At 40.8% G+C, this 27314-nt stretch overlaps 1 long non-coding RNA gene across 1 annotated transcript in view; it reads left to right on the top strand.

Annotated features, from left to right (window-relative positions):
- LOC111769362 (uncharacterized) overlaps positions 1–27314 on the top strand; it is a 76393-nt gene that overhangs the window by 9235 nt on the left and 39844 nt on the right. The window contains exon 3 of the long non-coding RNA XR_002802344.2: positions 19607–19663. This is a non-coding gene — a long non-coding RNA (uncharacterized lncRNA). The remainder of the gene's footprint in view (positions 1–19606; positions 19664–27314) is intronic.

The raw sequence follows: 27314 nt of genomic DNA, 5'->3' as shown, positions 1-27314 counted from the left end.
GAATAAACATTGTGGTCCTGTTTAAACTCAGGCATCAAATTCTCTTTGGAGTTTTTGACCATCCCATTTACTCAGAATGCTAAAGCCTTACAATCAGGTCATCTGTAATTTACATGGGAAGTTGTATTTGCTTGTGACTTCTTTAACTGTGTAACTGGATAAGCTGGGATAATCCTTGTGTTTATTTAGTCTTGAGGCTTTCTGTTACTCCCCCTGCTCCAACTTTCTAAAATCAAGTGCCTGATATAGAGTTTAACTTTTAACTTCAAAATGAATTTAAAATCCTTTTGCTTTGATAATTTCATGCTACACCCTTGAGATTATCGTGAAGAATGCTTCATTATGGCTAGAAAACATATATACACATATATTCATGTGATAAATCCATATAAAAGCAAAAAATGTATTTAAAGGCAAGTATTACATAGAAATATTAACCCCATGGAGTAGGAGAACAGAGAGCACTGATCTATTTGAGATAAAAATTGCACGTTATGGGAATTCTAGCCTTCTCTATTTCACACAGGGAGGAAGAGAAGAACCAGACTCTGCCGATATGGACTCTGTTCCCAACATTCACTTCACTCTTGGGCATCCTGGGAAGAGATAAGGAAGAGTGAATGGCATATTGGGATTTATAGTCTTTCACATTTTTCTTTCTCTTTTTCAATTCATTTTTCTTTCAATGTATTTTTGGAAGGTGGTAGAGGGCACATTTGAAACTCTGCATCGCTGATGCTGAATCCATGCTCTTTCCCTCTGATCGGTGTCCAAATAATCTCTATGTTTCTTAAATTTTTATGTGCATCTTCTACTTTCTCCTCCATTCTTTTCCTCCCATGTAGACTTTTTTTGTTGTTCTGCTACCATCATGCTTTAAAGAAGAATTTAAAAGGCAGTTTTATTATTACAAGTGTAGCAGAGCCTACTAATTGTCTACTCAAATGCCACTTTTCCTTACTTCTTTAGAAGGAAACTTAGGATTTACTCCAGGCAGCAATGTGTGTCTAGACAAAGTCGCCAGTTCCCAGCTTCCAGAGAGTGGTGGCAAGGAGGCATTGTTGGGTAGGGCTTCTGGGAGGCTTCTCAAAGGGGTCTGACTCCGTGGAAATGCCTACCTCGTTCATCCTTCTTCCTTCGGGAATGCGGATAGAATGGACCACGAGGTGACCCTGGGGAAGAAAGCCACGTGTGCTGGTGGGACAGAAAGGTGTGAGGAGCGTAGGTCACTGATATCTCTGGAGCTGCGGACTCCCTTCCTCTCACCCTCTGTTAGGTGAGGGAAATAAATCCTTGTCTTGCTTAGGCCATGTATTTGGATTTTCTATGACATGCAGCCAAATCAAACCCTATGTACACATATATACAGGACTGTTTTTGGCTGCATATCATAGAAAATCCAAACACATTTCATATTTTTAAAAATATCTGTAGTAGATAAAATGTGTAAATATATACATATGTGTGTATATGTGTATATATACATATGTGTACATAAATATTCACTGTAGACATTTTTAAAAATATGAAAAAGTATAGAAAATTAAATAGTATCTACTTATAACACCATTATTAGAGATATGCTTTGTTAAAAATGTTTTCTTCCATTCTCATTAAAAAAAATTTTTTTTCTGCAAAATTGAGATCACCCTTTATACTCTTTTATACCCTGCCTTTTTTTCACTTACAATTATATCGTGAACATTTTCCCATATCATTAAATATTCTTCCAGAAACTGATTTTAATAATCACATAGTTGTCCATCTTTTGGATCCACTACAATTGATTTATCTAACCCCCAATTTTTGGATATTTAAATTGTCTTCATCTTCTTACTAGACTAATTTTTTAACCAATTTTTTGTCCATCTGTGATTAGTTCTTTAGAATAAATTTATAGAAACTACATTGTTGATCATAGTTTAAAATGGCACAAACATTTCTAAAATTCTTGATAGATTTTGTCAAATGGACTTCCAAAAAAGACATTCATTTCATCACTGACATAGACCGTTGCCATTTAAAGTATATTGTGTAATTCGATTGATAAAAAGTGGTCTCTCTTTCTTAAGAAGTTGTGCTTATTTGATTACTAATAAATCTTTTTAATATATTTCTTGGAAATTGTCACTTTTTCTTATCAGTTTATAAAAGCACATTGTAGATTAAGGATATTGGCATTTTGGTTTCAATTTTCATCATGTTGCCAGCACAGTGCTGGCTCCTACTAAGTGTTCAACAAGTGTTTCTTGATTGTTGGCATTTTTCTTTTAATATTTTAATATTTAATGATAGGAAAGGGATACGTTTTGCTTTGTGGCATAAAATAAAGAAGGAGAGGTGCCATGTTTTGGATAAGTTGTCTTGGGGTGTTGGCAGAGCATGTAGGTGGAGCTGTCCACTGTACATCTCCAGAGAGGGGTGTGGGCACTCATTATGGCATATGAAGGAAATATTAAAACTTCTGTTTGTATTTATTTCTAATTTTTTTAAAAAGGAATTAAGCTATACTGTGTCACCTCTGGATGGGCACTGGCTGCCTCATGGGTCCCAGTGTTTTGGACCAGGATGTGTTATGTACAGTAGGCAAGATTTCCTACCCCAAGAGTTCAGTTCTGCACTGAGCTGCACCCTCACATGTCTAATCAGGGCCCTGCCACACAGTAATGGGACTGGATAAACGGATTCACAGAATTTATTATTGAGCTTTAACTAAATATACCTCAGGAAAGAGGCTTAAAATATTCATTTGGAGACTGTCATTTGAAATGATAGCCATAATATAAGTATGTGTGCACCCGAGGAGGTGTTGGAGCTGACACCCCTCTTAGTAGGAGCTTTTGCTCAGCCACATTCCAGGGTTAACAGCAGTGTCAACAGCTCAGGTCTGACGGGTTCACCAAGTATGTTCACAATCATCCCCGTGCAAGTTTTATATTAACAGCAAGTGAGAAAATAACTGCCTTTTGTACTATAGAAAGCATTTATTGAAAATGGATATTTAGAAAACTTTTCAGATTTCAGCAATAAGTGTGTCATTGATAAAGAGTCATAGGTATATACAAACACACACACATCTGTGCATATGCACATATATACACATGCACATACACACAGACACCACACACACACATTTAAGAAACTTGGAAACAGAATTTTCTAAACTGTTCAAAAATATTTCATTTTTTATTGGCTATTTGAACCCACTTGCTAAAAATATAAACAGACAACACTGTCTAATGATGAATGGTGTATGTCTGTGCCCAGGAACTAAATTGGGCTGAGCTGGAGCACACTGAACTTAACCACTAGGCCACCGGGGCTGGCCCTGAATATTTGCTTTTAATGGCTGCCACAGCCAATGAGGATGCCTCACATGGATTTCAAAGCACACTTAACTTAGAAATTGACGTAGAATCTAATAATGTATAACAGAACATTAAATGAAGATTTTCAAAACTTAGGCAGAGAATTCAATCACATTACACTCGACATGTTTGGACAATGTTGATAAATAAAACTTAAAAGTACTGAAAATATTATATTGAAAATATTATTTATTTAATATCATTTAAAATTACTCTATCTTTGGGTGTTATAACATAAGCAATATAGTAATATAAAATTGTAAGTAAATAAATATACATATATTGGTACTGCATGATCACAAATTTCGTACTGATCAGGGAACATTATAGAAAAAGCTTGGAGACCGCAGCTCGAGTGGAAAATTGGAAGTTAGAATGAGAGATTGCCCTTTTGAAGATAAGTGGGTGATTGGAGTCATCCAGCGATTGCACGTTGAGTGAGAAAAGGACCATCAGAGAGCTCCTCTGTCTCATGACACTGTAGAGTGAGTCACAGACAGAAGCCTGTGGGAAACACCATCCACAGAATCTGCGCTGGAAATAGATGGAACATGCACAGGCTTCACATCCGTCAGCCCTCAGGTTCAATTCTGCTTCCGTCATTCCCTAGTTGTGTAATTTGGGCAATTTATTTCTCAGAAACTCAGGCTCCCTATACATGAAACATAAATAACACCCAATTCTTAGGATTACTCTGAGCATTTCTGAGATAATGTGTGGGGGACACTTAGCCTCTTGCCTGGCACATAGGGGTGCTCGAAAAATGACAGTTTTCCTTATGGCATTCTTTACAAGTAGGTTCTCAGTAGCCTACTTACTCAATGTGAGGTCATTGTTGGAGTCGTTATCAATTATCAATTATCATGTCCTAGTCATTATCAGATGAGGCCGAATTTCATTTAAGAATAGGAATCACTACCATTTCTTTTGTTTTATTTTCATCCCTCCAGTGATGTGAGCTGGTGTTTACTCCAATTTTGTGATTCTGGATGGATATTTTTCTACTTGGTGGATAGGGGTATAAAAGACTCATATTACCTGTAGTATGCAGCAGAAGCATTTATGTTTAATTTTACCTCTGATCCCTGTCCATCTTACATCTTAAATCCTTTTATTAGACATCATATCTCTTTGATTTTTCCCCTTTGCTGTTTATTAAATCATATCGCTTTATAAAAACACCCCCATGCACTTTATCTTGCCCTCCTGTCTCTCCGCTCAGCCCCATTGTGCTCAAGACACTACTTTTAGACCATCTGTTCTTTAGACAGGACACTGCTGCCAAGCCCTGCTGCCTCCCTACCAGGAAATCTTGAAAACATCTTTTGTAGGCTTTCCAGTTTATCTGCAGGTGCTGAGAAATTCATATTTTATCAACCCCAAGGGTCCAAATGCTATTCAAAAAACCCAGCCTTCAACCAAGCTTTGTGCTTAATTATTGCTGTCAGTCACCTGTCAGCAGAAATGGTGTGCTCACCTTTGGCTTTTCATCTATGGACTTTAGAGTCTGGATGAAGACAATCAAGAGGATGAGGGTAAAGAAAATGGCAGACTGATCTGAGTCTCCACCTACAGGTCCCTGGATGTCCCTTGCCATGTAAATCTCTCCCATCTCCTGAAAGTGTCCTCTCCTTGTGACTCTAACAGACTCCTATGGTTCTGATCTCTGCCTCCTTCCCCTGAAGCCGTGGGGCCTGGCCTGACTTCCAGCTTTCAAACCTGGGAAATAGGAACCATCTGCAGCAGCCCCAGCTTTCTTTTCTGTTCTTTTCTTTTTATTATCATTGTTTTTTATTGAGATATAACTGGCATATAACACTGTGCAAGTTCAAGGTGTACAGAGTGTTGATTTGACACATTTATACGTTGCAACGTGATCACCACCGTAGCGTTAGCTAACACCTTCATCAGGTCACACAATTATCATTTCTTTCTTGTGCTGAGAACACTTAAGATCCAGTTACTTACCAACTTTCAAGTATGTGATACAGTATGGTTAACTATAGTCACAATGCAGTGCATTAAATCTCCAGCACTAATAAGTCTTTAGTTATTTTACTAATACTTAAATATAATAAATATTTAGTCTAAGTTAAAGTCATCTTTAACTGCAACTCTGTATCCTTTGCCCAGCATCTCCCCGGTTCCCCCACCCCCAGCCCCTGGTAGCCACCACTCTGCTCACCATTTCTACAAATACAGTACGATGTCACTTATATATGAAATCTAAAAAACAGCTCTCTTTTCTATGGTGGGAGGAGATTTTTTATTTCTGTTTTTTAAAAATTTCAAGTGGAGTGGGCTTGCGTATTTATTTATTTGCTAATAAACTACCAGTGTTACATGTCTTATTGATCTCAAGCTCCATTTCTCCCAGATCTCAGGGCAAAGTCTGTGGGACCAGCTCAGGGGAAAGTGAGAGAGACGCCCACGTCTTTATACCCCACGTCAGCAGTCCCTAAACCTGGCTGCACATCAAAATCACTGGGGAGACCTTTTCAATTATGTGTCCTGGACCCTAAACTTAAGTTCACAAAACTTCCGGAAAGCGAATGTCTGGGGCAGGGCCCGACAACCCCAGCTGACATTCCACCCTGAGTGATGGTCAGTGAGCGTTTCTGAGCTGCACCCGCGAACCACGTTGCTCTCCCCCCTCAAAGCATGGCTGGGGCTCTTCTCCCTGAGTCTGTCCACAGCCTCATTTTTGGAGCTTTCCCGTAACTGGTCTCCAAACCTCTGCTCCCTCATCACACGTGATTAGACCAGGCAGAACAGGAGGTTAAAGGTAATGAGTAGTTATAAGGACAAGCACAAGCTAAAAGCAAGAGGCCTAATTCTCCCCACAGAAAATAAGAGAGGAGACTTCTCTCTATTCCTTTTCTTAGAGCATTTACTTTAGAAAACCTGTAATTGTATGTTCTTTCTCATCTCTTTAAAATTTTACAAATCCTTTGAAAACTACATGAGCCTCTTGTCAGCTTTATGACCCGGTAATGTCTCTCAAGGACCAGGGAACCATCACTTTGAAATGTAGCATCGTGGGAGGTGGCCTCCCTGTCTCCCCGTCTCTGTGGGAGTGTCGGAGCCTAACTCAGGCAGATGCCTTGCTCCAAGCTGAAAAATGACCTCCTGCCATGAAGACAGAAGTTTTCCCTCTGGATAAAGACAAGTAACTAATCCAGATGGTCACCCCAGTTACCAGGTAAACCCAGGGTGACTGTGTGTGACAAGTGCTGTGGTCAAGTCCTCTTACTCAAGGACTAGTTACTGTTTATCTTGAGAACACACCTGGAGTGCGTCGTTGCCTCTTGGAGGTATAAAGGGTGGGATTTCTTTCTTTGCGTTCTCTTAGTGGATTGCCTGTGGTAATCCGCATCACATTCTGATTTAATGCTTATTCAGCAATAAAAGTGTTTTCTTTCTCTAGTACCTTCATGGAGAGGATTTCTGGTTTGGGAGAAGATTGTGTTGTTAAGTATGTTTCCCCAACATAACCAGTTCAGGGAGGGCTCGTGAAGGAGGGAAGAGTGTTTACAGCGAATAAGATAAATGTAACTGACTGGAGAAGGCCCCGGAGGGGACAGGGAGGGGAAGTGTGGGGCGTGGACTGAACCGGAATATCCAGGAGTAGACAGGGCAGAAATGCAGAGGTGACCGAAGACACCTGAGAGGAAGTGCTACCTTAAACCAGACGGCAGTGCCCTTTGCTCCCCTGTTTGCCATTGCCTTGGGGTCTAAGAACGAAGCATCTGCCAGCTTTTCTGTGGTTTTTCTAACACAGGAGGGCTGGGTTGAAGGCATGAAGCAGGGTGAACCAGCAAGATTTCTTTCTGAAACGGAGGCTGGTGGAAACAACGCCAACAGTCATAACTTAATGACACGTTCTCTTTAAGAAAAAGAAGATTTCTGACAGGAACTTCAAAAAAGCAACAACTGACAGAGAAATCAAGAAAACTTGAACAAAATGTTCAGTAGAACTGGGAGAATAAGGCTTCGAGGGTATGGACAGGAAGAATTTAACCAAAACAAAGACTTGAGAGCCACTCTGTTCCCGTGCCATCTGACAATCTCTGCTTCTCCATCGTCTCACACCCCTCTGCAGACGGGCAGCCACCTGCCTCCCAGGGGAGGGTGGCCAAAGAGCTCCTCTGGTGCTAAGTGCAAGAACTGGGAGCAGCAACCTTCATGTGCTCAGAAAATCAGTGTCCGCAGGGCTCTCTCTCTATTTCCCTTCTGCAGGCCGGCTCTGGTCTGTGGCTAGGTTTCTGCTGACACTGGAATCAATTCATTTGCAAGAATGTTCTAAACAGCACTGCTGTAAGCTAATGTGAACAGACAGACTACACATCACCATTTAAGAACTGTGGTCTGGGTTTATAGAAATGCCTATGCCTTGTAGCTAACCAAGATTTAGTCTACCTTCTGTAGTCTCCCAGGGAGCAAACTTTGTGGATGTTGGTTCAGGAAACTTTTGAGCTCTGATGTTCAAGTCCCTGACAAACCAGTACATTCCTATTTGCTTCAAAAACTGGGACAAGTGTAAACAGTAGCTGATTAGCTTTTTGTTCTTTAGTTTAAATATATCTAAGGTGCTACCACTTAGGCAGAAGGTATGGCTGTGTAGCTTCCAGGGCCTCAAAGCATCTCAGAAATAATCAGAGAACTTGAATGTGGAATGAGATCCACTTACTTCAGGGAGAGCATGGCCATGTCCAGTTTATCATACAGGATGGTGATATTCATTGCCTCGTGATGGCTTTACCAGGCAGCACATAACTCTTTGCCTAAATGTCCATCACATGCAGTTTTGAATGACCTATCCTGGGACAGATCTTCCTTCGGCTGATTTATACATTATGATCCAGGTGTTGGATGCCATTCTGAGTTTAAAAAAGGAGAGCTAGAGAGCCCATGAATAAGTATGGCTTGCCTTTGCCCAAATTTATTCAAATAAATTCACCAAGTATTTTGTGACTACTTATGGTCTGGGGACCCTGGAAATAAAGATGAAACAAAAGAAAGGATCCCAATTGTTTAAAAGTCTGCATTCTCATTCAGCATAAAGGACCAAAACTCATGACTCAAGGGACATAATTGAGCGTGCAATCTCAGTTGTCCAAATACATGGTGCTTACTTGGAAATAAGAAAAGAGAAACAAAATGCTTCAGGATGTGGATAGAACTTCAGCTGCCTTGAATCATTTGTAAAATGTGGTCCAATGGAGGAGGAGAGAGTGGGCAGGCCAGCATGAGCTAGCAGCACTGGCAAAAGAATGGAGATGTGGAGCAAGTGTGGCCAATTCAGCAAGCTCTCAAGGTGTTGGCTTGTCTGTGAGAGAAATTTCCTGTTGGAACATGTATCACTTAGGATGGATTACAAGTGACAGGAAAATCCTAATTAACGGAGGAGCTTGTTTAACATAGAATTGTATTTCTCAGTAGTGTAAAAACGCGGAGGTATGTGGTCTGAGGAGGGTAGAAATGCTTTGATGTCAAGAACACAGATCTTTCCATCCTGTTGCTCCGTCGTTTATTAACTCCATGTCCAAAATCATCTTATTGTGCATATTGGCTTTTCCAGTTATCTGGGCATCATTCTAGCTGGGCATCACTCTAGCTAGAAAGAAGGAGGCAAAGCTAAGAGAAGAGCACACTTCCTTCCCTTAAAGACATTTTCTTCCTTTAATTACTTCCTGGTGGTTGCATACACAAGTCCACTGGATTCTCATGAATTCCATTGGCCACACTAAGATGCAAGGGAAGCCAAAAAATATAGGCTTTATTTCAGGCTGTCATGTGCTCAGCTAAAGCACAAATCAGAGGTTTTATTATAGTAGAAGGTAAGAACAGATAGAGGGAACAACTAGCCATCAGTGCCGCAGAAAGTGAGGAGGAATATGGCAGATTAGTTTAGTGAACCTAGATAGGGGCTCTGTAAACTTTTTCTGTGAAGGACTAGATAGTAAATATTTGAGGCTTTGTGAGCCACACAGTCTCTGGTGTAATTGCTCAACTCTGCCATAGACAGTTGTGCAAAAGCAGCCATAGACAATAGATAAGCAAAAGATAGAGGCTGTGTTCCGATAAAACCTGATTTACAGAAAGCAGGTGGAGAGCAAAGTTGGCCGTGGACTGTAGTTTTCTGATCCCTGGCCTAGATTATAAACTTGACTTGATCAATAGAGTCTTTGAACATTTCTTGTGAAGGGCAATGTGGAGAGAGCACGCCATGGTGGAAAACTCACCGAGCTGTTGCTTGGAGAGCTGGGGTGCAGTCCTAGTCTATCATAAATTAGATTTGCAAATTTGAGAAAGTCATTTTGACTCACAAAGTAAGTTTCCTCATTTTGCTAATGAGGAGATTTAACAGAAACTCTCTAAAGTTATTTTCAATTCTAGAAGACTGTGGCGATACTGGAGTTAAGATATCTAATTGGACATTGTAGCAGGAATCCTGGTGTGAAGTGATGAAGCCGGGGCAATAGCAGGAAAAGTGGAGAGAAAATTTCAAAGACATTTTAAAAGAAAAATAAACAGAAAATAAATGATTAATTAGATAAGGGGGTTAAGGAAAGTCACAGGTTTTGAATGGGGGGCTGCAGGGATGTTGGTCTCACTGCAAAGACAGCAACACGGAGGGAGATCCCATCACCAATAAACTCCCAGGCACAAGGCTTCTTCCCCGCCCTAGAGCTTCCCTTCTTTGCCAGGGGTCAGGAAACTTTTTCTGTAACGGGCCAAAGAGCAAATGTTCTAGGCTTTGTGTGCCAGACAGTCTCCATCATGACTGCTCAGCTCTGCCCCTGTGGTGTGACAGCAGCCACACACAGTGTGTCAGCAAACAGGCTTCACTGTGCTCCAATAAAATTTTAGTTTGGACTCTGAGATTTAAACTTCACATGATGTTCATGTGTCACCAAATATTCTTCTTTTGACTTTTTTTTCAACCATTAAAAAATGTAAAAACTGTTTTTAGCTTGCAGGCTGTACAAAAACATGTGATGGGCTAAATTTGGCCCGTGGGCCATAATTTGCCTTCTCCTGTTCTTTGTGCAAGCAATTCTCTAACGCTAAGAGTTCTGCCTTCTTGGGACATTCTCACTCTGCTTGGGAGTCTGGAAAGAGAAATGGGGCATGGGCAGCTGTAGCCGTTCTGTCCCCTTTGCTCTCAGGAGCCAGGAGCACCCTCTATTCTGCTCCTCCAGAGAGGAGCTGCCATTTGGGGATGTAACCCAGGGTGTATTAAGGAAAGCTCCTCTGGCCCAACACAGGGCACATCTGTTGATTTCTGGGATTCAGTATTGGGGAATTCATATGTCCACAAATACAAACTGAATCCTCCGATCCAGATGTATCCGAGCGACACTTTGACCTGCAACATATTTGATCTTATTGGGTTCAGAATTTGAATTTTTCATTTCCAGTATTGTGTTCTTCATTTTTGATTGGTTCTTTTTTATATTTTCCAGTTCTTTGTTGATGAGCTGTGTTCAGCCAGTCTTCTCCCAAGATCAGTGAGCATCCTTATGAGATTTTGTTTGAACTCTTTGTCAACTAGGTCATTTATTTCTGTTTCATTTAGTCCTTTTTCTGGGGTTTTGTTCTGTTCCCTTGCTTGGAATGTATTCCTTTCTCTCCTCATTATGCCTCTTTCTCTGTGCTTATTTCTAAGTATTGGGTGAGTCAGCTATGTCTCCTGATCTTGGAGAAGTGACCTTATGTAAGAGATGCCTTTTGAGGCCCAGCAGTGTGCTTCCCTCTCATCACTAGTTCCAAATGATCCAGGGGTGACCCCTTTGCAGGCTACTTGTGTCCTTCTGCTGTGGGAGGGTTGCTCTTAATGCAGGTACCCAGAGAGTCTAGTCTTTCCTTCCCTGGACAGCTGTTTGTAAATCCGGTTTGAGGAGCCTCAGCACCGTTGACTACAAGGTCTAACAGCACATCCTGTAGCAGTTTTCCTCTTAATTGGGTTGGTACCCGGCATAGCTGGCTGCTAGGCTCAGGGGCTTACAGTTGCTTTAGGCCTCAGGCCTACAAGGCTGTTGTCAGTTCTCTCAGGGGCGCAGCTGAGTGGGGCTGGCCCTAGGCACAGGAGCACTCAATTGTTTCAGGCTTTGGAAGGTGGGTCTGATCCTTTTTACAGCTATTTGTGAAGCACTGGTGTTCTGTCATTGATAAGCTTCACCCACCCCCCCCACGGGACCACACACACAGTCAACACAGTCCTGGTCCATGCACACTTCTCAACCCTCTGGAGCATACCCCAATGTCCCACTGCAGAGGCCCCCACATCTCCACCAATGCCCCCCATCTCACCTAGTCCTCACACAAGCCCTGACCTACAGAGGCAGACACACTTGCCTGCCTGTAGAGGATCAAGCCACCCAGTCAATGCAGGCTGAAAAGTAGCCTGAGGACTTGCTGTCAGGTGGGGCCAGTCCCTAGGGCCAGCTGCCTGCCCTGGCTGAACTGGATTAAATCTGCACTCTAGTGGATGTGGCACACCCCTTGGCTAACAGGCCAGGGGAAGAACCTCAATGGTGTCCACTGGGGTCTGTGTCAGCACTCCTGGACCAGGTCAGAACAATGGCCCCCACCAATGTCTCAGTCTCCAGAAAGGTCCCTCTTCTCACCGAGATGCCCCCAGAGCCCACCAGATGAGTCTCTTTTCACCAAAGGACTGTCAGCCTTCTCTCTGGTGATTTTAGGTTGCTGAGATGGGTGAGTTTGTGCATGGGCCCTTTAAGACCCTGGTCTTTTCAGCTTTCATCCGATAGCTTTTCTGGGGATATCCTTGCTGTAGTTAACAGCCAGCAAAGCCAGATAGTAAGACCCTCATCTCAGTTGGGCTGAGTCTGAAGGATGCTTATAGCAGTATTGGCCCCGGCTCCGGACCTCACTCCTCCAGGGAGGGCTGTGAACCTTAGGGTGTCTCCCACCTGGCCCACTGAGAAGCTCTGCTGCTCCCAAAGGTGGCTTTTTTCCTCTCCAGCAGGAATTTCTGCCTCTTCTGTCTTAGTCAGGACTGTCCCTTGTTATGGGGGTTCTTTTTACCCAGTTTTCAGTTTTATATCCAGGTGGTTTTTTTCAAAAATAGTTGTAACCTGGTTGTGTTGTGGGAGGAGATGAGTTCAGAGTGCTTACACCGCCATCTTGACGAGATCTGGGTTCAGAGTTTGAACAGTAAGAGGAGACAGTGCACCACGCTACCTCAAAGACCTCGGAAATTGATATCTGCTCACAGAGACCTACATGTCATTGTTTCAGGGACTCACTCACAGACATTAGTGACTGGAACATACTAGTTAATGGGCAAATGAATGAATGTGTACATACTAAGCCATGGGAAGGCCCAACCTGATACTAGGAATAGGACTCTGAAATGGGGGTGGGGAAGCAGAGATACCCAAACTGGGTCCATCCTCCTGCTGTTTTGAAACTGCCTGTCAGCTGATGCGTATAGTTGTCATTGGTTTTACTCAAGCTATTAGGATTAATAAGAAAGACTGAGGCAACTGAGAACTTAATTTAAGCCATTAAACTCTTCCTATTACGGTAATATTGAATTTACTTTAGAGACATAAGCATAACTAATATGTGTTTTTTAAATTTTGAGGAGCTGTTTGAGAAAAAAATAGTTAACTTCCTTCTAATAAGAAATGTGCTGTTGCACATCTCAGACGCAGGGAGAGAGAAAATCTATGAAAAAGAGATTTACTTGGATTCCTAATTAATGCATATAAATACAACAGACAAATTGACAGCAATTACTGAAACTGCCATCCAGATTTAACACCAGTACTAAAGGAGTTTACATTTTCGCTTTGTAAGCAATCTGGCCTCACTTTTTCATTCTCTCCTCGGTAAGGTTTCTCCTCTTCTAGACAAGTTGGTCTAGAAAAGACACCTGTAGCCCTTCCTGTGGCATCTGTGCCTAGTACTTCATTGACTGGGTACCCTGTCTACCTTGCCTGCCCAAATGCAACCCTTTCTTCAACACGCAGCCCAAGTTCCCCCTCCTTTAGGATGTCTTCTCTGACTATCCGGCCCTTATCCATTATCCTCGTCTCTAAACTCCATAGCATGAATAACTGATTCCCTTTGCTCAGCAGGATGGATGTTATTAACATTTCTTACCTCCTAACAAACGTTCCTCACATTTCCTACTTACTTAACATGCCTGCTCCCATTGGGCATATGCAGATCTTGACAAAACGGATAGAGAAGTATTTTCTGGATGTGCAAACTCATTTTGTTGCAAAGTATTTATAAAATCATTTTATATGTATTGAGTGACTATAAATGGCACTCTGGGAACAGTTAGTCTTTGTGCAATTGGGCCGAATTGAGACAGATTGTGGATTATGTTCATTTCCAGTGTTTTAATGTGACTCCATCTTTTTCTCTCCTATTTAAGAAAGCCTAGCAGAATAAAAGTGAAAGTGGAGATTGGTATTATGGGGTATTCCATTCATCTAGCATTGGGAAAAAAATCAGCAAAAATTTAGTGGTTTAGTGGCTTAAAACAACACTATTAATTTTGCTCACAAATCTGCCATTTGGGCACGGCTTGAGGGGATGGGTCCACTAGGTGTCGGTAGCGATGGTTGAGTCAGGGGCTGGAAGGGCCACTTCCAGGGTGGCTCCGTCACGTGGCTGGAAGCTCAGCCAGTGCTGGGAGATGAAGGCCTTGGTTCCCTTCCACATGGGCCTCTCTATGGGCTTTCTCACAGATGGTAACTGGTTTCCAAGAGCAAACATCCCAAGAAAACACGGCACTTTAATGACCTTGCCTCAAGAGTTACATAATGGTGATCTTCCCTAGTCTATTGGCTGAGGCAGTATCAAAAGCTTACCCAGGTTCAATGCCACCAGCCTGGTGGTGTAGTGGTTAAGTTCACATGCTCTGCTTCTGTGGCCTGGGGTTCATAGGTTTGGATCCCAGGCGCAGACCTAGCACCACTTGTCAAGCTGTGGTGTGGTGACATCCCACATAAAATAGAGGAAGATTGGCACAGATGTTAGCTCAGGGCCAATCTTTCTCAAAAAAAAAATCTTACCCAGATTCAAGAGGAGGGGACATTAATGCTACCTCTTGATAATGAGTGGCAAGATTCTAGAAGAGTATGTGGGATGGGAGGTGTTATTGGAGTCATCTTTGGAAAATATGATCTGTCACAATGGAGTCTGCTTTGGAAGAAACTAACAACTGGTTGCAACATACTAGTATTTTAACCACACTTCTGTAAGTGACCTGCTAGTTTATCCCATGTTCTGGATTTAAGTTTAAATTGGTCTTGAATTATTATCTCATTGTCTCATGTGTGCATGCTTTATACCCCAAACTAGATTAAAGGGCAAGGACCATGTCTTATAGTTTTTAACCACCCACAATGCTTGGCAGAATGCTGGACACCTAGCTGATTCAAGAAGTGTTCATTGGGAGGTGAGCAGAGAAGGGTTTGTGCCATAAATTCCATCTAAATAAAGACATGAGACTAATGTTTTAAATAAAACCCAAAGTAAACATCCAATTGAGTATTGTAAGCCATCTTGGAAGGTTCCACACTTGTCCCAGCATGAATGCTCTCACTGATACGTTTAAAATTTCTCATCCCAGCTTGTTTCTTGGGCTCTAGAAGATGCCTGGAGATGTCTGAGGTTTGGGGATTGGAGGGCTGGACAGCAGCACAAGATGGAGGAAGTTCACTGAAAATCGTCAAAGCTTTGCCGACAGGCTTGCCCAGATGCACCACTGATGGGCATCCAAGTTGCATGTGTGCACACACACACATCTATCTATATATACACACACAGATGGTAGGTAGATAGATGATCAACCTACGTAAGTAGATACACTGATCATCGATCGTGTCCCTTCTCTGCACTTCCACTGCAGTTATCATGAACTAAACCTCTGTCCTCTCCCTGGGGCACACCATTCTCTGTCCCATTGTTCTCTCTGTTTCCACACTGGCACTCTTACTTTGAGTTCATACCGTAGCAACAAGAATGGTCTTTTAAAAATGTAAATTAGAATTCTGATTCATGCTACAACGTGGTGAACCTGGAGAACATTATGCTAAGTGAAAGAAGCCAGACCCCAAAGGACAAATACTGTCAGATTCCTGGCCCTGCTCACCCTACGGCCTCTCCACTCACCCCTGCCTTTGTCCAGTGGGGCTCTGGCCCACATCGCCTCTGTGTTGTTCCTGGAACAGGCTCACAGTGTTCCTCAGGGCCGTTTCCCCTGCTGTGCCCTCATCTGGAATGCTCTTCTCTCAGAATTTTCCAACGCTCCCTATTTCCTTCAGGTCTCTGCTCAGCTGTTAGCTTCACTGAGAGAACTTTCTTCCTCATCTTATTTAAGAAGGATGCTCAACACTCCTCCAACAGAACAGTGGTCTGTCCCTCTGCCCAGCTTGTCTTTTCTCCATAAAAATCATCACTAACAGACATCATGTTGTTAATGCTCTTTGTTTATTGTCTGTCTCCCACCTTACAGCACAAACTCTCGGGGGTCAGGGCCTTGTGTGTCTTGCACTCTGCTGCATCCCCGGGATCCAGAACAACGCTCAAATGGTTGAATGGATAAAATAAAAACATGCCCTTATATTTACTAGTAAATAATCTACTTAAATAATAATTTACTTAAGATTTAAATAATTTAAAAATACCATAGCATATATCCTCAAAATAATCCAGGAATACAGTCATGGGTCGCTTAACAACAGGGACGCCTTCCGAGGCAGGCATCGTTAGGCAATTGCATCGTGGTGCGAACATCACGGAATGTACTTACACAAGCCCAGGCGGTGTAGTCTATTAGACAGCTAGGCTTCATGGTACTAATCTTATGGGACCACCATCACCTATGTGGTCCATTGTTGACTGAAACGTTGTTATGATGCACAACTAAATATCTTACAAATAATCCTGGGGGGTTGTCACGATATATTATACACCTTACATACAATCATATTTAATGTCTATTATGCTCTAAAATATGTGGTTATAATTCTCACAGCTCATCTTTATTGTGTGTCTCCAATGTTCCAGGCACTGAGGTGGGAGCTTTATACGTATTATCTTATTCACTCCTAATAATTGTATAAGTTACATAAAATATTCTCACTTTGTAGATGAGAAAGCTGAGATTTAAAGCAATCACTTGCCCAGCGTTACTCAGCTAGTGGCACTGATCTGAACCCAAATGGCTATCCACCAAACGGGCCACAGAACAGATGCTGAAAATCAGGGGTTTGCAAACATCACGATGAATCAGAATCACTTCGGGAGTTTCAAGATGATCTTCACGTCTCAAACCTAGACCTGTGTGTTAGATTGATATTTTGAACTAATAACTAATGAATTCTCAAACCTATTCTTTTTCTTATTTCCTCTCCTATTGAGTGACCTTTGCATCAGGTGAGGGCCCACAGATCTCAGAACAAAGAAGTCATTTAAAGCCCTAAATGGAGTTTTTGAATTCAAAGCAGACACAGCAATCAGAAAAACAAACCTTTCTGATCTCCTTTTGATTTTCAAAATCAAGCCAAATTAACCCCAAACCACTGATTGGGAATATCAGGATCCATATCTGCGAAAGGAAGGTTATCAGATTCGACTATAAGCAATAGGCTGGAAAAAGAATAGACAAGGAGCTCTTCCTCCCACCCAGAGAAGAGGTGAAAGCCCCCCAGGACTGGCTGCAGAGTCTGCCCACGTCCCCTCTCTCACCTCATCCCCATCGTGCAGTTGGCTGCCATCCTCGGGAATGCGGAGTGCTGAATTGGGGAAGCAGTTATCAGGGAGCAACAGTGGGGATCAATCCCAGTGGGACTCTGCCCCCTGAACCAGTTGATGAATCCACCTAGCTGGGCAGAGAGAAGCGGTCATGAAAGTCAGGCAGCTTCTATCTCTGTCCTAAGTGTCGCCTGAAAAAAGATTTTTAAGGAATGCCATGCTTTATTCTGTTCTTATCTTGGAACTCTAAATTCCAAGTTGATTTCTCTCTCCTGCTCCCTCCCCCACCACCAGCTTTTGTGTGTGAGTATGCGTCTGTGTCTTTTTTGAGGAAGATTAGCCCTGAGTTAACATCTGCCTCCAATCCTCCTCTTTTTTCTGAGGAAGACTGGCCCTGAGCTAACATCCATGCCCATCTTCCTCTACTTTACATGTGGGTCGCCTACCACAGCATAGCTTGACAAGCAGGGCCATGTCTGCACCCTGGATCGTGCGCACTTAACTGCTGCGTCTCTGAGCCGGCCCCTATATATGTGCTTCATACCTTGGAATCATTGAATACTTTCGATGAAAATTACTTTAAAAATGGAATTGAAAGAAATAAGGATTTGGCTTATAATCCTTGTGAATCTGAGCATGTTTTCACTCCCAATTCATGATGTGTGGTGGGCAGACTTCTAAGAGAGTATCCACACCTTTGCGGAATCCCCTCCTCTCCAGCGTGGGCCGGACCTAGTGACTTGTTTCTAAAAAAGTCATCAAAAGTGATGGGATGGCACATCCATCAAGTTACCAAAGGCTCTGACTTCTGTCGTGGTCGGATGCCCTCTCTTGCTAGGTTCTCTCTTGGCTTTCTCACTTGATGAAGCAAGCTACCATGTGGAAGAGCCTCATGTGGCAAGAAACCGCGGGTGGCCTCTGACCAACAGCCAGCAAGGAAGGCCCTCAGTGCAACCACTCACAGGGAAGGAATTCCTGCCATCAGCCACTTAAGCAAACTTGGAAGTGGATTCTCAGGTGGGCCTTGAAAGGATTACAGCCCGGCCAACACTGTGACTGCAGCCTGTGAGACACCCCGGCGCAGGGAGCGCAACTAAGCTACATCTGGTTTCCTGACCTACAGAGACTGTGAGATAATAAATTTTGTTTTAAACCTCTAAATTTTGGGGGTAATTAGTTACTCGGTAATAGATAACTAATACAGTTAGTTATGTGTGATAACTAAAGCAAACCTTAATCCTATCATACACAAGAAAATGAAATGCAGCCCTACTTTGGAAAATATAATAACCATTCCCTATCAGGTGATTGATAAGCAAGTAGGTATTTATTTTCCTTTGCGTGACTTTCATTCCTTTCTTGAAAAGGATTCATCAATGAGAAACTAGTATGGGGTTGAAAAAACAAAAGATAGTGAGTTTCAAAGTTTGGCTTTCCAGCATGAATTATTTCAAACTTCATGCACTGAGTGCCATGCTCAGGGTTTGGCAGGTGCCAAGTTTTGGTAAACGTTCCCAATAGCATTTTCTTTTTGCTCTGCACCAAATGACACAAATTTATGTTTGACCTCAATGATAATTTTGTCCGTAAGTCTATATTGTAAACAAATACCATTTGACCAAAAAGCAATAAATGTAAAAACAAGACTGTAGGCAGTTTTGGGCCTAGGTCACCTGAGCTTGTGATCCACCCTGTGGACACCTCTGCGTGTGCATGAGTGTGGAGTCCCCGTAGCAATAAGAATCTCTATTTTGCAAAGATTCCATTGTAAATCTCTTTGGGAATTCTCCCACCAATCGCGTGTTGGAGGAAAGGCTATAAAAGGGATTCTCTCACCTCATTAGAGAATTATAGTCCAGTGATATTAAAATGACGGTGGTCTAAAATGCCAATTACTCATTATTTCTTGCAAATCTTCTGTCTCACAAATCAAATTTGGGTTTGCCAATTAGGTTTTACTTAGCTTCCTCTGGTGTGATGAAAGACAGCTTCTACTGTGACCAGCTGCCTATGGAGGATGAAAAGCCTGGAAAGCCAAGAATAAATTAGCTTTTGACCAATGGTAGGCAGCTTGCCGTGGTCTTTGCCTCAGATAGATCTTTAGTAAATACAGACCCTTCATGGCTGGAAACATTCATCCTGTGCTGTTTGTACCCGATTCGTATTGTTGAATGGTCTTCCTCCGTGAACTCAATGTTTCCTGGGAGATAAGTGTTATGAGTGACTTATTAAGATAATCTCGCGGGAAAAATAAAAAAGAATGATTGCTCTTCAATGATGACACTTTGTTTAATGGGGCAATATTTTTCCTTACAGAACCTATTGCTTTCTGGCTCAGGGTAATGAGTGAAGGCAGGCAGAGCTGTAGTCTGACATCAGTTATCCCGGGGTGGGAGGGGTGGGACATTGACCCCCAACACCAGATGCAACTGACAGTGGGAATGAAGCTGCCACACTGGAATCGCTTACTATTTTTGTTTTTGTTTTCACAGAAACAATATACACCGCGAAATGTAAATCAGTGAGGAGGCTGGGCTAAGTTTCCAGAGGTTGGTATAAAAAATATTTATAAAGAGGATTATAAAGAGGATTTATAAAGAGGATTAATAACATCTAGACGATTAAGTAGGCTTTTTTCCTTCAGATCTCATAAGGAATATTTGTATTCATCTTCATGGTCATATAATTTATTGGGTTTATTAATAATTGCTCATTTTAGGAAATTTAGAGAATACAAAACATGCAAAAATGTGAAAACAAAAATGTCCCGTACTCTCACTGCTTAGAGATAACTGCTGTGTTATATCCTGGCATAAATATGTGTGTGTGTTTGTGCACGTGTGTCCATCTTTGCCACTTACAGTCTAATCCTAAACAAATGACTGAATCTCCCCGTGCTTTGACTTCTTCATCTGTGAAATGATGCTGATGATAGCATTTTCATAGGATTTTTGTGAAGGTTAAATAAATTTATACACATATATGCCTGGCACACAATAAGTAAAAGCTATTCTTCTCATGAATGCATAGTCTGATTCAAATTGAGATTATAGTATACAAATGTTTTTTAAAATTTAGCAATATTTTAGGAAAATTATTTCTAGTTCATGAAATAGTATTTTATGATACGATTTTAAATGGCTAAATAGTATTTTATCAATGAATGTATCACAATTAATTGAACCAATTCCTTCTTATTGGGTGTGTTATTTTTGTTATTATAGTTAAAATTCAACCTCTTTTTATCTCCATCTTCACCAAAGAGCTGACTGTTTAAAATAAAGATACAGAGGCGGGCGATTCTTGAATCAAATGGCATTTATGATTTAAAGACTTTTTGTAAATATTGCCCAATTGCTCACCAACTTATACCTCCCATGGAATAAACCAACACCAAAATCAAAAGCCTGTAACAATTTTATATGGATAAAAACAATATTTTAATTTCCATTTTTTATTACTAGTGAAGCTGATTTTTATGTTTATTGATCATTTCTATTCCTTTTCTTTCTTTTCGTTTTTTTGTCTGGATGATCATCACTGAAATCTTTATTTAATTGCCTTTAGATATAAATTTAGAGAAACTGAGAAAGAAGAAAAGAAAAGGAAGCGTTCTCTTTTTATATCTTTGATTTAGGACACTTGACAGCCACCTGCTACTCCATTAAAACACAGAGAAATTTAGTTTCAAAAGTTTTCAGCTTAACTAAAAGCTGACAAGGGTGATCAAATCAGTTAATGTCTGAACTGATCTGGTTTAAAAAACAGAAAGTAAGTGCGGTGTCCTTGACTTGCTTCCACACAGGGGCTCTCAATGTTGCTGAACTTCATTTCTGGAAGAAATTTTTCTTTTTAGAGAAAAGAATGCTAATATGAATATTTCCTTCATAGTCAGAGAATTCCATTTTGATGATTAAATACCTTGGTCTTTAGGAATGTTCTATGATTCTATGTGAAATATAACATAAAGCAAAACGTCACAGATAATATGATTACACAGAAAATTTAAGAGAATCTACAGGCAAACTATTTGAACTGAGAAATGAGAGCAACATGTTGGCTGAATACAAAACTTTTTACACAAAAATCAACAGCATTTCTATACACCATCAAACGAATTAGAATGTGTGATTTCAAAAGTTCATTCAACATAACAAAAAAAACTATATAGTATTGTTGCAAGATAAACTGAGACACATCAAAATTTTCAAAAGTTTATTTGACCATACATCAATTTGAATCAGAAGGTGCCAAACCAGAAGTGGTTAGGAGGGCTCCACCAATGGGAACTGGGAGAGAGGTTTTTATAGAGAAGATCCGGAAGCTAAGCAAAGGAAATAATTTGATTTGCTGTAGCTTAGGCAGCTGCCTTATTTGGGAAAGCTGAGCTGGCTGTTTGTGATTGGCCGCCCTTAAGTTTCATTTTTTTCAGATTCAAGTGCATTGACTCTGGCTTAGGTTTTGTTTGCTTGTAGGCCACCAGGGCATTAGAGCCACCTCAGTCTAATGGCCTCCTTGTTTAATTACTTTCACGGTACCTAGGAACAAATATAACAAAAGTCATTCAGGTCTATTTTGGAGTACATCTTAAACCTTTGATGAAGGTAGACCTAATAAGTGGAGAGAAACACCATGTTGTATGTGGAAAGACTCAACATTGTAACTGTTTCCATTTTGCCCAAATTAATAAATTCAATGCTAGTCTAAGAAATCCCACAAGTACTTTTCTTGGAACTTGATAACGTTATCCTAAATTCAGATGGAAGAGGGAAGAGCAAAGAATAGCCAAGAGAATTTTAAAGGAGAAGGAAGAAGTGATGTTTATTTATCCTACTAGATTTCAAAACTTTTAAAGTCATCATAAGCAATTCAGTGGCTATTGGTACTGGATTAGATAAATAGGCCAAATTGAACAAAATAAAAAAAAATCTAGGAATAGGACTAAGTTCATAGTATCTTATGAAAGGATGAGTTTGCACTATAGGTTCATGAAGAAAGGTAGCTATTCAATATATGTTGCTGAGACAATCACTATATATATGGAAAAAAGTAAAGTAATATTCTCAACTTGTACTTTTTTGCACAAAACTTTCAGGTATATTAAAGACAAATACAAAAAAGCCAAATTCTAAAACTTCCATGAGAAAAATGGGAGGCAATCTTTATGACATGAGGGTAATGAAGTTTCTTAAATAAGATACAAAATGCACAAACCATAACAAAAATATTGATCAATTTTTCCATGTCAAAAGACACCATTGAATGTGAAAATAAGTCACAGATTTGGAGAAGATATTTGCAAAGCATAGATCTGGCAAAGGGTTGATATGCCAAACACAAAAACATCTACCCCCTCCAAAGCAAAGAAGCACATATATCTATCATCTGTCATCTATCTATTTGTCTATCTATCATCTATCTATCATCTGTCTACCTACCTATCTATCTTCTACCTACTTGTCTGTCTATCATCTAACTATCTATCTATCACCTATCTATTATCTGTCTATCTATCATCTATCATCTAACTACCTATTATCTATCTATCTATCTTCCATCTATCTATCATCTATCTGTTATCTCTCTATCATCTGTCTATCTATCTATCTAGCCACCTACCTACCTACCTACTTACTTACCTACTTACCTACTTACCTACCTATGATTCAGAGAAGAAAGCGGAGTGGCTCATAAACACATGAAAATATGTTCAACCTCACTCATTGAACCAGTCAGGATCCACTCAGGAGACGTTAATCATACTGCTAATTTAAAGAGGGAAATTTTAATATAAAAGATTAACAAGTAAAAAGTGGTTAACTGCTAAAAGAAGCTTAAAAGGACTCTAAGGATACAGAAGTGGCAAATGCAGCAAGCAGCTCCTCCCTCTAAGCCGAGGGAGAACAAACAAGCAAGGAATTAAGAACTTAGAATACTCTGCCTCCCTCTCCTGAAGCTGCCAACGGGAAGAAACTTGCCAGAAGACCTGGGCTGGAACTGGTCCATAGTAGCAGCCAGCCAGGTGGCTGAGAAGCTGCGGCAGAGGGCATGGTTAAGCTGGGTCAGACCACGCAGGCCACGGAGGTGAGTACACGTGCCCAGGCCTCTTGCCTCTCAGTTTGCTGCTGCTGTGCTGGGCAGGAAAAGCACCCTGGCTGGAGGAGGGGATGCCCCATCCTCTTGCCATGTCTTGGCTGTACTCCCCCCAGTGACCTCTCCTGACAGAGCCTAACATACAAGGACAAATATGAATAGGGCACAGCTCCAGGATCACAGAGCAGAGCAAAAAAGGGTGGACTTGGAGCTGAGAGCCAGTAAATTGATAACTGCCACATTGTTAATCAGGAAAATGCATGTAAAATAACAAGGGGACACCACTCCCCAAACTGAAACAGAGGTGATAACACCAAGTTGGGATGTGGGGCAACGAGAGCAATCACCCATTGCTGGTGAGAATGTCAACAAAGCTATTTTAAATAACAATGTGTAAATTGAGCAAAGCTGAAGACGTGCACACCTTGTTGCCTGGAACGCTGCTCCTGGGAACATGCAATGGAGGAGATCTTGCACGTGTGTGCCAGATGTGTAGGATGATATCTATTTCAGATATATTTTTAATGACCCCAAATTGGGCACAACATAAACGTCTATCGGTAGGGGTATTTTATGGTAAATTGTGATGTTTTTTAGTGGTATTTTAACTATGCAGCAATTTGAAAGGATGAATTATGTCTACAGCTATCTGCATCGAAAATTTCCAAAACAATGTTGAGTTAAAAAAAAGAAAGTTGCAGAAGTTCTCTTTAATATGACATCATTTATATACATTTTAAAAACACACAAAACAATTCTCTGTATCAGAGATTAGGAAACTTTTCTCTAAAGGGCCAAATAGTTAATATTTTGGACTTCGTGGGCCACGTATAGCGTCTGTTGCACACATGCTTCTTTTTTCCCAACCCTTTAAAAATATGAAAGCAATTTTAACTCATAGGCCATACAGAACAGGCCACACTGGGTTTGGTGCACAGACTATAGTTTGCTGACCTCTGCTCTGTGATGTTTATGGAGACGCACACACGTGAAACATGGATGGGAAGGTCGAATAACAGCTGCGGCTCCTTCTCAGAGGGCCGTGACAAAGTCAGGTTGGTGTATTATGGTAGAATCCTAGTATTTGCTGGCTCTGGAAAGTGAGTATGTAATGTATGTCCCTTCCTGTCATCTGTATGTTTAATATATTTCATAATTAAATATAACTTGAAAAATGTATAATGAAGCCACGGGCACACATAACCTGCAGGCTGAGATTAGCGAAGCACAGGTAGGATCTGGTTGAAATAGGCAACTGAGAATTGTTTTTCTTTAATTTTTGTATTATTTCTCGAATACCTACTTTTAGAATTAAAGATGTGAGTATGTCTCCTCTGTAATATTAGTTTGTAGTTGTTTTACACAATATTTAGGAAGAGATAAGGGCAAATCTATTTAAGAAAACAAAACATGAAGAAGGTAAGAGTGGAGTCTAGAGATAGAAGAGAACATTGTTTGAGGCAGATGTTGCCTTTGTGATGTGAGAAAATGAGAAAGGCATAATATCAGAGAAACCGAACTTTTAAAATGATGGGTTTAAATTTTAAGGCATTATCTTTGTGCACAATGCCCATATTATGGATTGGGGGGTAAGACATTTGCTTCTGTTCTTAAATTCTTATGGGGCAGCAGCAATACTTGAGTTAGAATAAAAATCATCACAGATTTTGTTTAACAGTGGTAGCTGTCTGATTTAAAATACCTTGGATTATAGTTGTTTCTGTTATTGGTTTGTAATGACAGAAGGCAGGTCACAGGGAGTAGTGCTTTGCAGAAATGTCAGGAGATAGTCATAGCCATTTTCAAAGGGCTGGAGTCCTTAGGTTTCTGTTATGTCTTTGTTGAAGGTCACAGGGCATCCTTTCCTTATGTGCAATGTTATGTGGTATAACATTAAAAATGAGTAGTCGCCTTTTAATTTTAACTTACCTAACATCTTATTGCAATATCTGCCAGGAAAGTAATTTTAAAAATATGACCTAACCAAAAATAGAGATCATTATACAAAGGCTAGAACACGTTCAAGGAGGTCAAAAGCTCTTTAGAAGCATTAATTAAAATTTGTGGCTCTCTAGAGAAGTAAATAAACATTATTTTTCCTATGGAGCAGTAATCTTGACCAAGTAGAGACTTGTGTTGGCGTGAACCTTAGCTCAAAGTCAAATGGGGAGTCACTATCGAGGACGCAGAGAAAGCTCAGGATTCGCCTTCATATTCCCTTAGTGCTGCTGCACAACCGGGTCTCTAAGGGCTGATTAAGGAAATGGACCAACAAAAATCAACCAACAAAGAAACAAAAGGACAAATGATGTCTACAATGAACTAGAACATTAATTTTGCAAGAAAGCTCTTACTTAACCATAAGGGTGTTCATCTAGTTTAACCACCACTGTCCTATCCCTCCAGCTTTGATTTACCCGAGTATAGTTTGATGATGATGGTTACTACTCAGTACCTCGTAGGCATTCTCAGTCAGGGACACAATACATAGAAAACATCTTTAGCTTTGGAGAAGAGACTGGCAGTAGCAATATGAAGTGCATTTCAGACGATGGAACAAGTGAAACACCTACCAGTGTAAATGAACTGCTCATTAAGAGCATGTGTATGGTGGTCACAGTAAAGTGAAAACCATTCTCAGTGAGGAAATTTAACAATTTATAGGAAGACTTGAAAGATATGGTCTTCTAGAACATTTAAACATACATATCATTATATTTCAGGATGAAATGGTAATTTTTTTCAGGTTCTAAGATATATAGTCAGTAATCACTCAGCAATATTGCTACTTAGCCAGATATGTAATTAGTATGTTACAAGATTCTAGATTTGTCAATATAGGACATGGGCAAATATTAATGACACGTGTTTTGGTTGGCCAGGGAAGATTTCAACAGGCTCTGATAAATGGCTGGTCACCTACCAACGTTCGTGAACCAGATGAGTTGACTATCAATATATTACATACTGACTGGCAGATTTTGTTTAGAGGCTTCATTCAGGAATTTGTTCTCTTCAAAAGGTGATACTATCGCTCCAACTCATTTTAAAACTAACCATAAAATCCGAAGAGCAAGCACAAGAAAAGCATCTCTGTTAGAGCACAGTTTAGCAAATTTCCCTAAGCAATTAATTTCATGGAATCTTGCCGTGCTGGCGTATTTCCTCTTCTAGGACTCCTGGGAGTATTGGAAAGATAGGACAGCCACACTTAGTGCAGGATTATAATAATAAGTTTAATTAAGATAAAACAACGTTAATTCAATGGCTGGACTATGTAGCTGGCAACACCTCTTCCTCCATGCTGCCAAAGTCGTAATCTCACGAGCGTGTCTGTCAGCCGGTCCAGGAGAGCTGAGAGTGGGGAGTTTTCTTTTCACGAGGAGAATGTGCTCTCTTCTTGTTGAGGCAGCTTTCCTGTTTACTCAAGGTAATTACTTCTAAACCTCTTGGGACAAGTAAAGACCCACAGCCACCGTCTCAACCTCACACCTACATGCTTATCTACAATCTAGATTCATGTGACGATGGAGAATTTCATGATGCTGCCCCAGGATGGGGAACTTCTCACTTTTGCCCTGAAGTCGCTATTTTTATCCTCCTTCTCTTTGGGTTACTTTCTGAATGTCTCTCACCCTAAACCTTTAGTAACTGGTGGAAAACATTATTCAATGATGACGGGCACATTTCTCTCCAACCAAATGTCAGCCACCTTTCCCTAAGGCACTTCCCACAGCATTGATGGGAAATTGGGCTTTACAATTCCTATTCATCGAAGCACATTTTGCTGAGTTTGAATTGCTAAGAGGACTTCAAATGTACAGATCTATCACCTGGATATGAGACTGAAGAGAGAAGTGTCAATCCACCCCAGCATTTTACTAATTTCTTGATTATTGGTGCACATGAGCCTGTTCAAACTGTAGTCCATGGATGGTTGGCACAAATATGTCCTAGAATCTAAATTTGCAAGGACACATGAAATTAATTAAGTTCAGACTCATTCTCTTTTCAGGAATGCCCTCTCTGAGATCCCTCATAGATAAATCTTGCGTTAGTCAGCCTTTCTGTAGTAAGAAAAAATCCCCAAACATATATTGCATATTT

The sequence above is a fragment of the Equus caballus genome, chromosome 20, assembly GCF_041296265.1.
Source record: "Equus caballus isolate H_3958 breed thoroughbred chromosome 20, TB-T2T, whole genome shotgun sequence".
NCBI classification, from domain to species: Eukaryota; Metazoa; Chordata; class Mammalia; order Perissodactyla; family Equidae; genus Equus; species Equus caballus.
This window is presented reverse-complemented; position numbering and strand designations above follow the sequence as displayed.